The sequence below is a fragment of the Melospiza melodia genome, chromosome 11 (assembly GCF_035770615.1).
Source record: "Melospiza melodia melodia isolate bMelMel2 chromosome 11, bMelMel2.pri, whole genome shotgun sequence".
Taxonomy (NCBI): Eukaryota; Metazoa; Chordata; class Aves; order Passeriformes; family Passerellidae; genus Melospiza; species Melospiza melodia.
Genome location: NC_086204.1, coordinates 28,941,748 through 28,955,163, shown reverse-complemented (window position 1 = coordinate 28,955,163; position 13,416 = coordinate 28,941,748). Strand labels below are relative to the sequence as shown.

General features: G+C 41.5%; 1 protein-coding gene across 12 annotated transcripts in view; it reads right to left on the bottom strand.

Annotated features, from left to right (window-relative positions):
- The window catches only part of NFIA (nuclear factor I A), a 248,614-nt gene that overhangs the window by 179,923 nt on the left and 55,275 nt on the right, over positions 1-13,416 (bottom strand). The window lies entirely within an intron of this gene.

Genomic DNA, 13,416 nt, shown 5'->3' with positions numbered 1-13,416 from the left:
TGTGAGTCTTAACACCTCTGCTCTGTCTGTCCAGCCCAGGCAGCCCGCGAGTGGCGGGTGATGTCAGCGCCGTCGATCTCCTTTAGACCTAAGAAGCCCAGCACTAATAGTATCAGGACGGGCTTCCAGGAGGCCCAAGCGAATCATGTGAAAGAGGATCACAGAGGAATGTTCTGTTCCCACTGTGAACAAGACAGAATTAACTCTGAGATGCTTCCTTCTGCTGCCCTGTTTGGCCGAAAGGTCAGAACGATTAGCTCTCGAATACTGGGAACCCACCGTCAAAACAAAACGTGGGCTGAACCTTCATCTATTTTAAACAGGAGGAGGCACGCTTAGGAAGGATTGTTTCAGATGCATTTAAGGTTATGAGTTTTCATTCTGCCTTGCAACAACAGCTGCCTGTTAACTTTTAGTCCTTTCCAGAAGACTCAAGGAAGGTTTTTTTGAAGGCAAATTACCTTTTTCTGCTACATATAAAGAAAGAAACGATGTGGACAGAAGAAGGCAAGCCTGATGTTTAAGTAATTCTGCATTTAAACAACTCCACTACGCTGGCAAGCTTAATTCACTACAACAATTATTCTATCAGGCAAATTTCTGTGGAAATATATACATTGTTTACCACAGTGAGGATTCCTTTACCAGTCATGTCTTTGAAGTCCAAAGATTAAAAAGCAGATATATGGAAAACATTAAAATTGCCCAAATGCTTTGATACACTGTTTGTCTACATCATGCTGAAGAAAAGGTACTTACCAGGTCTTAATTGACTATATATTTAAGAATGATCATAGCAACATATTCAGCCTATTACCAGTGGGTATGAAATGTTACACCCAATAAATGTTGTGTGACACGTACCTAATGGGTATTCTATCATGTTCAAAGAGTATAAAACAAACACAGGAAAAATTTCATCCAATTGTATCTTTTTCATTGAGCATCAATGTAAATATAGACTGAAGCAATCAAAATGCTAGAAATATAAATATTCCTTTTAAAGCCACTGAATCCATCACTTTACTAGGAAAGGCTTAGCTATGTTATTTGCAATTCCCTCATTGCACAACAATGTACATTACTGTCTGTAAGCTCTAATTTGGCATGGCGCATCATTAATGACCTGAATGGTGGCTGTTTCACACATACATATTTAATTACAACAGCTGAACAAATTACATATTTATGCTTTATAAAGGGGATTGCCAGTCTAATTCATTTGCTATGCATGCAGGTACAGGGCTCCATCTGCAACAGCATCTGCACAACAAGAGCTAACAATTATCCATTGTAAGTGAGTGAGTGTATCTGGTGAAACCTGTAAGAGATGCAATCGTATTAACCACTTCACTGCCTACAAACCAGTATTTTCTCAATGGACCACAATATTTTAAATAATTTATCAACAATAATACTACTTTGCATTTTCACAACATCCCTCATCTGAACATCTCTGAGCACTTTATATGCTATAAAAAATTAAGCTTTAAACACTCCTGTGAGGAAAGTAGTTCTCATCCCAACAGCATATATGGGGAAAGGAAGGCACCTAACCCTGAGGGGCTGGTTCTTCAAAAGGCACAAAAGGCTCCAGTGGACTTGTGCTGATTTACATTATTTTAACCTATGAACTTGCCCAATGTGAAAGGTGAGCAAAAAATCAGCAGCAAAGAGAGGCAGATCTCCGTAAAATTAATACAGTAGTTTAAGCCTTAAGAAGACTTGGCTTCCATGGGCTTTTGATCAAGCTTAAAATTATTATCCACAACCTACCGTCCTTAATTGTACAAAAACTCTTTACTGAATTATCTAACTAGCCCTCCAGAACATGAATAATTATTTCTAAAAATTCTCAGAGAAATGGCAAGAGATCAGAATACTGGAAAAATTAGAAATGCGATATAAATCTTCCAGAAAGAAGAGAAGAGTAATCCTGGCACTAACGGTCCAAACTAATGTTTACAGAGTAAAAAATTAACAGAACAAAATTGAAGCACATAAGGGAGACAACTGAGCTGCCTGAACCAATTAGAATTACTGTTTTAGTGCGGATATTTTTTGACAAACCAGATATATCTATGGTGTATATCAAGTAGGATGACAGTATTAATAGAACAATAGAAGTTGTATATTTAGATCCTGGCAAAGTACTTGAAGCAAACTCTCATGAAATTCTGCATCCGCAGCATTATTTTGACTTGGTTCTGAAGTTATTGTATGGATTGAAAACTTACTGGAATGGATGAAAATTATGAATAATCCCCTTCTGGGCTGAAACTACTCATTTAGTGATGTATTATGGGGAAAGGAGACAGGCAGGAAGAGAACCCCATCTAATTTAAAATCTTTCTTAAAAGAAAAATAGGAAGGGATTGAAAATCGTGCAAAGCCATGAACCAGATGTTTGATGTACCAGAAGAACAAAGAAAGGTGCTAGGAGTCTGAAAGCAGTCTGAGCACAGAATAAATTTAGTTTCAGAAAAATGGCCAAACACAATAAGAAAATCAAATAATGATGGGGAGAGAAAAAATGAGGAAATAACATTTCAAAATAAGCATAACAGTGACAGCAAAGAGATGGTTATACAAGAGCTGGTCATGTTGCATGGCAGCAGAAAAAGTCAGTGAAACTTCTGGCAGTCCAACATTTTCGAGAAGTGGAAGGTTTTTCATTACCTGGGACTTCAGAAGTGAAGTAGATAATCAGAGCTCTATTGGACAGGCTATGCAAGACCAAACAAGCCCTTTCCATCTCTAATTTCTCTGGCTTTACAGGAATGCTAAATAGCTTGAGAACGTTCACATAATAAATACAGAATAAATCCAAGGCACATCGTAACTATAGGATTATCAAAAATTATTTCAACTTCAATACCTGAAAGAGGAAGCGTTTAGGAGCAAATGAATCAATAGTGAAGTTTCCGGTTATCATTTACAGGCTCTATTTAGAAATAAATAGGTCTAAATAGGCTACTTGGCATGGGGCAGCTGTAGGTCAACATTCTACATCAGACACTGTAATTTGCCATAAGTGCAGAGGTGCTCATTAATTACAGGGAAATCTGAAAGTATCCCTCAGGCCTATGGTGAGGCTGCCAAAGTGTGCAGTGAAGTGCAGGCTCCCTCCAGGAAGTTCTGGTGCTGTGCTGCTTTAAAGGCATGATTGGGCTGTGCTGTACAAAAGATCAGCTGTCCCAGGATGGATATCTCAATTGGAAAAGCTATTTTATCGAATTAACAGCTATGGTGTTCTCTGAGTGCACCAAGTGCCACAGCTGCTTCCATGTCAGCATCCAGCATCATCTGGATCTGCTGGCCCCACTGACTTCCCTCAAACACACATCTCCGGCTCTCCCTCAGGCAACAGAGCAAAAATACAGGACAAAGCACACACACAAAAAATAATAAAAAAAAAAAATAAAATCCCTTTTTAGGGCTGTGAATGGTGGAATAGGAATTCCAGACATCTCCTTCCCTCAGCAGGGCAGCTCTGACTTCCTCTTGGCCCAACCTGCCCGGTATTTCTGGATCCTGGCACCAGAGTGACGGAGGGAACTCCTCACGGCGCCCAAAGCCCGGGCAAGCCAGTGAGTAAACTCTGAACATCTTCCCTGGCGCGCGTGGCCAATTCCTCCCCGGTCTGTGCAGGAGCAGTGGAGCTGTTCAAAGGTTTAAACTGCTCCAAAAGGAACTAAAATACAGTTATTTTGAAAAGGGAGGGAGGCGCAATTGCTTAGTGGACACATGCCAGGCATCATCTCCGTAATTACATTTTGTTCTGTTGCAATGCCTGCTTTTCCTACACCCTTAATTAGGCAAGAAAAATCAGGAGAAAGATCATCCCCATTTCTCCCCAGCTTCCTGGGTTAACATTACACAGGATCAACTCCTGTACCTAAATGCCCTGTCACAGTACCTCGAGTGACCTTGTCAACTCTGAAAGCTGGTCAACAATCCTCTTAATGCCGGGGAGCACAAGCCACAGCTTTAACTCCACTGCCAGGGAAAGATGCAAGCAAGAAAATCAGATTCATTTCGAGTTTCTATTCCCCTACTCCCCTTTTAGACATCAAAGGGTCCAAAGCAACCCACCATTAAAGCTACACTTAAAAACAAGGTGGAGGGGGAAAAGAGAGTCTCAAAATGAGGTTGCTGGATTAGCTGGGAACGTGTGCAGGGCTGCCAGAGAGATACCAGGATAAGGCCAGCTTGACTGTAGGGCAGCTGGGTGAGAATATGACGGAGCAAGAACGATCCTTAGTACAGCAAGTAGTTACCCCAAAGGAGAAAATGTTTTAAATAAGGATTTTTATAGCCAGATCTTTCTTTTTTAAGTTTTAACTTCTCCAGAGTTGTCTCAGTCAGAAAAGGTAAGTATATACATTAGATTTTACTTATTATTTAATGCTGCACGCTCAAACCCAGAAGTTGATGACCCTTTAAAATAATTCTCCAACAAGTTGATGACCCTTTAAAATAATTCTCCCTTTTAACAATATATAACCAAAGTCCTTAGACCACTGCACCTAAGGTTTTTAAAGACACTGTTTTCTGCTCTGGAAACATAGCAAAAGTATTCTACTTATAAGAGTAAATCTATTTTTATAATACATTTTCTGAGACAGCTTGTTTTTGTTTTCTTTTCTTTTGTTTGTTTTGTTTCAGCTAGTTGGAGCATTTATACAAAAAAGATGGGGTCAGTTTGCAAGTTGGTATAAAGCTGAACCCTTCAACTCAAAAGCAAAGTGATGTTTTTTTCGCCCGTTATGGGACTGAACCATCATTATGCTTAAGTTGCTTCATTTGCATATCCGATTTTTCCATGCCTCATGCCATAATCACTTCTCTACGTAATGCTGCAATTTGCAACTGGAGAGATAATAACGATTTCATAAACAAGATTATAACTCCAGGTATTTAATAAAGCAACGGGAATGCAGGATTACAAAGGAACAGCTAAGGTAGTGCACTGAAATTCCACTGGAGGAATTAAAGCTGAACAAAAAAAAAGAAAAAAACCCAACCAAAAACCCAATAATTGAAAACAGATTTTTGCAAATTTTCCAGCCTCGTTCTTTAGGCAACTATAACTCTTTAAACTGTCATTTGTAAAATTCCACTCGGATACTCCCCAGACTGCTGCAGCGGGCGCCTGTAACTTCAGTAGCTGCTCTCGTGACTGTGGGGCTACTGCAGTTGTGTTCCTGCAATGCTCAACGCCCAGAGCCTTGCTGAAATATTCATAAATACACACATATATCCCCTGGAATTTAAAAGCTAATAACGAATCGGGTTTTGCTGAATTGCCTGGAAACGTGCGGCTATCGAAGCATTTAGCGTCTCGTTGTGTGCACGCAGCGCTGACAAATGTGTTAAGAGCATCGAGTTCAAATGTCAGACGCTGATCCAGACTGGCTGAAGCCTGTTAGGTGCAATGAACTCTCCCCCGAAGAAGTTTACTGTAAAGAGGCCAAGTCGTTCTCTTAAAATAGCCTGTGTTAGCTGGATCCAAGAATTACAGTCCCCTTGGCCAAAGGTGTACAGTTGGGACAACTTCTGCTCCCTCTTGTCAGACCTCCTTGAGCCCAGAACAGTCATGTCTCTCTTAAATTAGGAGAAACTGCTTACAGCTCTAGAAATGTCCTGCCAAACAGGAACAGCGCTGAAAACAAGTCAATATGGGTCAGTCAATGGACTATCCTGGGGAAGACACAAACTTCTGGCATTTGCCAAGCCCAGGCAGTCGAGAGATGAATCAAAGTGTTCCAGGACTCCAAATTATCTTGGAACTTCATATTTCGTCACCACGCTTCATCTCCTGCCCAGGACAAAGCAGGGCTGAAGCCCAGCCCCAGCAGTTCGTGCTCTGCTGGAGCAGTGAGAGTTTCCAGGGAATACTTTAAAGGAGCCAAACAACCACTCCAAAAAATTCAAGACGGGGAAAAAGTCTGAAATGCCTCCCATTTCCCACCTGGCAGACACAACTCACCTTAGGGGAGACACTTTATGATTACCAGTGGTATTTCCTAGCATAACAATTTATCTACTAAATTGATTTGCAGGTAACATTCCTACTGTGCAGCCTCTTAAAAGCAGCAAAAAGGGCCTCTTAGTAACTGCTTTGCTTTGTTTTGAAAACAATGAAGATGCACAGCATTGTTTTAGTCTGAATAGTTCATAATTGTAAAATCTTACTCCAAAAATATACTTGCATTAACCTGCCTGTATTTGCATCCTCCAGAACACACTTCTCCTTAACTCAAGTATTTTTGGGCTCTGCCACTTTCTGACTTTAGGAGCAAGTTTGATGTTAAACTATTGTTTTTAACCAATTCTAAATGTTCCTTCCTTTATAAGAAGCACAAAAATGTTGCCAACACATGGCTCCGATTCACAGGAATATTTATTGTGCTGATAATTGAACTCCAGTCATATGACTGAAAGAGGCTAACCAAAAAAAAAAAAAAAAAAGGAAAAGGCAAAAAGCTCAACTGTAATTTCTAGACATCTATAAATTTCTTATTCTTTCTGTGGAGAGGAAGCTCCCTGGGGCTTTCTGGATAGCCTCAGTTTTATTTATCACCCACTCTCTTCCAATCTATGAATGCCATAATTCTTCCTGTTGCAAAGAGATGAACATGGCCTCAGTCACACACTCCCCTCCTATCAAGGAGACATTGCTAAACAGCAGTTATGGTAATGGAAAGTATCGACGGCCCAAGGCCTTGCTATCAGCTTCAGTTCCTGTGGGCACAGAGCTCGGATCTGAGATCCAAACCAGCCTCTGGCTGAGCCTAACCATGGCTCCTGCCTCTATCTCAGTGCTTGGGACAGGGACACGAGCAAAGCAGGTCCCAAAATGATCTTCTAGAAGGACTGCTGGCACCAGAGGTCATGGGAGGGAAGGGACATGGATCTGATCATGTGTTGGTATGGGCAGACCCTGCTCATCCGAAACTGCTCCCTGTGCTACATCCCAGTAATCTTTGTCCTAAGAAAACACAAATACTGATTACTGCAGCTCACATCCAACAATAAAACCCAACAGGTTCTCTCTACCCAAAGTTGCCAGTGTTTCTGAGCAAACAAATGAATATTTCTTGCAAGGCCCAAACACGGCCACTTCCAGGCTCTTAAATGGCTTTTGAGTTAAATGTGCTCCAACTGGAAAGAGGTCATAAATTTTTAAGAAGACCTCCAAGTAATTTTAAATATGCTTTATTATCTTCACTTTACTTTGTCAATGATATTTTTGTTACAAAGTTAAAATACTTTTGCAGATTGATTTTATCCTTAGCAGTTTGGAAAACGCGGAGGGTTTTTTTTAGTGTCTTAAACAGACCTTAATTTAATACCACTCTTTTTGGTTCAATCACAATCAAATCTATGTTTATAAAGCTTTCCGGTGTCCAAATAGCTTTCTGCACTCCAGCACACATTGTTTAATATTTCTACATTAAAAGAAGCTTCTCATTTTGCTCAATTTAGGTGACTCTGCCAAGAAGCATTTCCGAGCATGAATAAGCCATGAAACATATATTCAAATTCAGATTAAAAATATGCATCTTTGAGCTTGGAATGAAGAATAAACACTTGGAATCAAACCCTGGCCCTATTAAGGTCAATGGGAAGAGTTTAAAAGTGAGTTGTTTATGATTAAGGAGATGTGGGTTCTAGCATCAGCTTCACACATGATGCAGATGCCAGCTATCATTGCCCAATTTTACCAGCAAAATGGAAATACTGCCACCCCACACTGTGCATTTGTGAAAAACTCTAAGTGTTGTGTGTATTTTAAAAACACAAGAGTCACATGAACAACTCAGTAACTTGATGAATTTCCTTGCTACTACGTGGTACTACACTGGGGAGTAGAACTAAATCCAAGTTGTAGAACTTCACAATTTGTAGTTTGAGGAAAATGGTGTGTATGTTATTTTGCACACTGGCACAGGTATGCTTTTTTAAAATGTCCAAGGAAAGTAGTTTTGGCTTTTCAAACGTTTCTGAGGAGTAAAACTGTCTTGTATCTTCCTCAGCTACTGCTCAGATTAGTCTCTTCACCATCATCACCTGGATTTGGTGGTAGATGTCCCTGCCCATGGCAGAGGCTTGGAACAAGATGAGCTTTGAGGTCCTTTCCAACCCCAACCCAAACTCAATGATTCTATGATTTTCTAATTTTGCTCATTTGTGTGATTCAAATGAGACCTAGACACTCATTTGCCCACATCAGCTGTGCCGGTTCCCCCTGACTGAGCACTTTTCCCTGAAAGTCAAATTTTCCTTTTCCTTGTTTTAGGGGCTGTCCATTTCACCTTTCTTCTCTCCTGCCAAACAATACGATAAGTCAAACCTTGTTTTCCAAATAAATGGAGAACTTCAGATTAACAAACAAACCAAGTCCTGCTGCAAATGGAAAACATTGATAAGAGAGTACAAAGAAATACTCACAACTACTGGCCACAATTAAACTTATTTTCTAATGAATCATTACAGCTGAATGAACACACTGGAAAATATTGTCATGGCAGATACCACCAGACCTCCAGTTGTCAGTCAGGTCCCTTCAAATCTCCCTGAGAAATTTCCAGGATAGCCTGGCTTGAGGCAGTGGTTTCTATCTTAATGACAGCCTCAAAGAAGAACACTTCTCACAACTCCTTTTGTGCTTTTAAAGCCTCCAAGTTTTGCCACTGCCCAGAGCCAGCTCTGACCAGATCTTTACAGCTGCCCAGACTGAAAAAATGGAGGAAATAAAGTTCTGCTATTTTGCACAGGATTTTTGCAGCTCCTTCAGCAACTTCCAGGCCTTTTATTTAAAGTATATATGTGTATGTGTGCATTTACTAGCATTGGGCAGTACCACAGGTCTCTGCACAAACCCAAAGCTCAGGCCATTGCTTTTTCTGCCCTGAGACACAATCAAAATGTGGATGATGTAGAAGAGCAGTGCCTAGGATGAAAAAGATGCTTTGCCATGTAATCTCAAAACCACTCTGACTTCTACTTAAGCCCAGTTTTCTTCGGTCTTTCCTTTGTGGTCTTTTCATTTGGTCACAAAATGTCAGTTGAAACATGCAGGCACCCATCCACATCCCCAAAATAGCCATAGCAAAACTACCATCTTCCCTGAGGAAGATGCACTGAGGAGCCATGCATGGATCCCTGGGGTCCTGGAAGGATTCATGAGCTGAGGGAATGCCTTGGTTTGTGCCATTCCACCAGTGTTCTAAAAGCTGTTAAAACTGGTAAAATAAATGGAGTCAAATCTAGTAACTGCCCCAATTCCTGGCTGAGGTGAGGTATAGCAGTGTTAAACAGCATCACTGGTGGAACACATTGTGCACTATGTAGCTCAATTATTGGCCAAACAAAATAGGAATCAAAGCACTGCACAAAACACAAGGTAGAAAAGCTCAGTAAGGTCACCCAGCCCTCTGTGCCCACAGAATGATCCATACAAACACAGTTTCAGTCCTTTCTCTGCTTTCAAACGACTCGAACTGAAGGGCATTTAATTCTTCTTTTGGGGAGCACACCACATCTACTCCATTTCTTTGATGGTATGTGTTTTAGCTGCACTCCCAAGTCCCAACCTAAATTATCCTTCACTCTCCTTAGTGTTCACACCCTTCATATCATCAAAGACCTTTCACATCTTCTCCCTAAGGTGAGTTATACATATTTACTGCACCAGACTGCGATAAGATTATCCTCAATAAACAGCACTTAAATAAGGGGCCCATTGACTTGGAGGAAGTCTATCTGAGGATGGGGTTGTTCAAGAAATAGGGACAGGGCAATCTGGTCTTAATCTTCAGCCATAAATCAATAATAGCAGATACCCTCAGCAATTGCTCTTTGTTCTGACTTTCCATGAGCGTGGCCGTTAGAGCCTCCAATAACTGGAACTGATATTTTCTGGAGAAACAAGCCAAGGGAGAGAACTAATGGAGCCCTTTAAGGCAGCAGGATACTGCCACAGAAGTGACCAAGTTGAGAGGACTTTGGTGGATTCACTCCTGCTTTTACCACGTTTGCTCATGCTCCTGCCTGTCCAAAGCTGTCTCTTTGCCCCCAGAAGATTACTGAGACAGCAGAGCTTCACCCAGAACGTACAAAACAGGGCAAGAGAAATTCTCCGTGAAAGAAGAATTTTTGTTACTGTTCATGGGGTAAAAGACAGGAGAAAAAAACTATTTCTGACCCTTAAATGAGGACTGTCGAGAAGGCCAGCATTTAATGGTTTGTAAACACAAACTCAGAGCTATCAATGCATTGCTTATTCCCACTATAATCCCTTTTCAAACTGGTTCCCCTGATGAATATAAGGAGTATTGATTTTTAAACCCATGTAGATTCTTAGAGACAATGCAGACTGACTTAATTATAATCAATAAAATTTACAGACAGTGATGCAACCCAGCAGAAGCATTCCTACCAAAAAGTATGGCATACAAGAATACTCCAGTTTCCCTACAGCACTGCTAGAATATGACCTTAATACATATTTTATTATGTATAGAAGCTTGGCCATGAATCCATCAGACCACCTGCATCTCCACAGTTACATCTGATCTGATACTGCCTACGAGCAAAGGAGAGGGAGTTCCATCAGACTTTACAAGAGCTACTGCAAACATCCCTTTCCTTTTGGATATTCTCCCATCCTTCAGACTACTTACTCTCACCATGTCTATCTGAAACTATTTCTATTGCACTGATAAAAACACTAACGGGCAGAGAGACCGGAGGTGAGATTTGTCTCACCTAAAAGTGTTGGTCTAATGGTTGGGCACAGCTCAAAGTGAGGTGTCTCTGCTCTTTGTGGAGCCAACAGTGAGAGCCAAGCAGTTCCAAAAGGAATGTGCTGGGCTGGAATGCCCCTGGGGAGTGCCACCATCAAACAACAGAACCAGCCTACACAACCATCTTAGACCAAACACCCAAGTTTAAGACAAAAGAACTTAGATGAGGTTTACCTCAGTGCAAAATTTTTGCCTGGATCAGAGTCTGTGGCACAATCCAGTGGAATGAAAATCTGGCACAGTTCAGACTAGGACAAAAATTCCCAGGGCATCCTCCTTTTCATGAGCAGGTAGGAAAAATCAGTGGCAGAAGGAGGAACAAGGCTTCCTGGATCTAGCCTGGCTTTTAAACCTGCCTTTTATTCAACTCTGCTGGCTCCTTGAGTCTGCATGGATGTGGGACTCACCCTTCCCAACACATGGCTACCTGCAGGTCTTCCATGGAATGGACTGTAAATAAAGAGCAGCAGCCACCCTCCCCAGGACTGAGAACCACACACACATGTGCACAGCACCATAGCATGGCTCTTTATACCTACTGAAATGTGTTCTGGACATTGGAGGTTACCAGTTCCTGCACAGCATCTGGCTAAAACCTTTCAAAATCCACACTTTCAAAGTCCTACCTTTAGGATGCACCACGTTTCACCTCAGTGCTGGGTGTTCCAAGGTAATAAATTGGTAATAAATGGCCCCAGCTATGAAATACCATGAACCAGACCAACCATCTGACAGACATGGGACCAAACCCTGACTTCTCTGAGGTTACAGTGCCCCAAGAAAAGCTGAAATACACAGAGGGATGTGGGCTGGGAGGATGCAGTGGGAACAGTCATTTCTGCACTCCATAATTCTACAAGGAAACAGTCAGTCTGCTCTCTCCCAATAACTAATCTCCACAAAACTGCTGTATTACTAATTACCAGTACTAAATTTGAGAGAAAACAATGAGTACAAACTGTCTGACCACCCATGTAGCCTGGAGCCCACCTTTCTGCTTTCTAAGTGCTTTTGAAACAGCTCTGCACAAATGACTGTGAGTTTCTCTCCGTGACAAATTAGTCCATGTTGACAGCCCAGGCTATCTGTAAGTGTGGAATGAAATCTAAGTAAAAAAAAAAAAAAAAAAAAAACAAGAAGATACCTTCTTTTGTAAATATCTTTCAGCTGGCACAGTAAATTACATTGATTCAGAAGTGACTCATTTCCAACGCTGCACACATTAGCAGCCAGTATTATTCAATTTGAGATTTTAATTTATAACATACTCCTGGTAATGTACTCCCAATACATTCCTCACTTCCCTACCCTGTGACTGACAAAAGATGAAAGATCTTTGCTGTATAAATATTTTATATTAAACCCTTCACTCTGCTGTATTTCTTCCATTGTCAGTTCCCATTTGCAAATACTATACATTGTCCAAAAAAGTGCTGATCTCGGCAAAGGGCATGTGCTTGTGGGCAGCCCTGCAGCTCTGCAGCCTCTGTGCTGCTGCCAGGGAGAGGCTGGGAGTGGGGGTTCCTCCCGTTGGGAATGAGCCCTGCTGGCCAAGGGACCCGGTCACCTCAGAGGGCTGGATGCTGAATTCTGGGAGCAGGAGCAAGGAGCTCGCCCGCGGCTCTGCAAGCAGGAGACGCCTCTGCTCCCGCATCCAGCCCTTGACCTGGGTGAGGACGAGAGAGTAAAAATGCCTCTGTTAAGTAAACCTTTTACAAACTCTCCTGTCACCTTGTCTCGGGGTGAAACTGTGTCAGGAGGCAAGATTAGATAACTTGACCTAAATCGTGCTCGAAATCTGTGGCAGACCTCAGCTCAGATCTCCTGACATCCTGTCTTGCGCATTACTGACAAGACCAGCCCTAATCTAGCAGGAGAATCCTTTTCCAAACTGTTACTTACTAAGAGCTAAATGCCACCAGCAGACATCCTCGGTAAAACCCTCCTGGCTGAGGCCAGATTTGGCTCCTATTTCTAACCCAAATCATAGGAGACTGCTCACCACCAGCTACTCCCGGCTCCCACCACTTCTCCCGACACTTCCCGCTATTCTTGCTTGTTAAGCACTTATTATCTAATCCAAAAATACTCCCTGTCCCATGAAGTGCACAAACCAGAGATTATTTATCTTGCTCTGGGACAGTTCTTTGATCAAATGAACGTTGCTGATTATTGTTTGGTCATTGTCAGGCTGCAAAAGGTCCCTTGATCAGCTACTCCTACTTTCTGTGGTTGTTGAGAAGAGTTATTTCGGGATCCTGCAGCTTAGATCATGCAGGTATTTCATCCCAAGATTTAAGGCAGCACGTTTAAATGCGTTACCCTACTTAGATACATAAAAAATAATTTCAACTGGGCTAAATTACCTTTATTATCAACCCTGGTAATTCCACCGCAGCCATTTTCTTGACTGATGTAGGGAACACTATGAAATGAATCCTCTGAGAAGAAGATGGAAAAAAACAAGACAGTGATCAATGGATTCAATTAGTTACAGTATAATTCCACCAAGATGAAAAAGATCCAAGACGCAATGCAACTTCTCCAGCTCAGCTAACAGAAGTTAGAGAGAACCTGCTGCTACTCTGGATTTTTTATTTTT